Below are 206 nucleotides of genomic sequence, written 5' to 3' on the forward strand. Positions count from 1 at the left end.
TAATGAAAAGTTAATTAATTAATTATCGTGAAATTTTAGTTTAAAATTTAGTATATGACATACAATTAAAGCATTTAAAATCATGATATAAAGAGAATAAAAATTTAATGAATTTATCTGAAATTAATCTTAGAAAAGATTAGTTTTTTCTAAAATCAATCACAATGTTAATATATTTGCAAGTTACATATATATGTATATATATA

At 16.0% G+C, this 206-nt stretch overlaps 1 protein-coding gene across 4 annotated transcripts in view; it reads left to right on the forward strand.

Moving 5' to 3' along the window:
- The window catches only part of LOC102675001 (serine/threonine-protein kinase ULK3), an 8291-nt gene that overhangs the window by 1806 nt on the left and 6279 nt on the right, over positions 1-206 (forward strand). The window lies entirely within an intron of this gene.

The sequence above is a fragment of the Apis dorsata genome, unplaced genomic scaffold (assembly GCF_000469605.1).
Source record: "Apis dorsata unplaced genomic scaffold, Apis dorsata 1.3 scaffold_135, whole genome shotgun sequence".
Taxonomy (NCBI): Eukaryota; Metazoa; Arthropoda; class Insecta; order Hymenoptera; family Apidae; genus Apis; species Apis dorsata.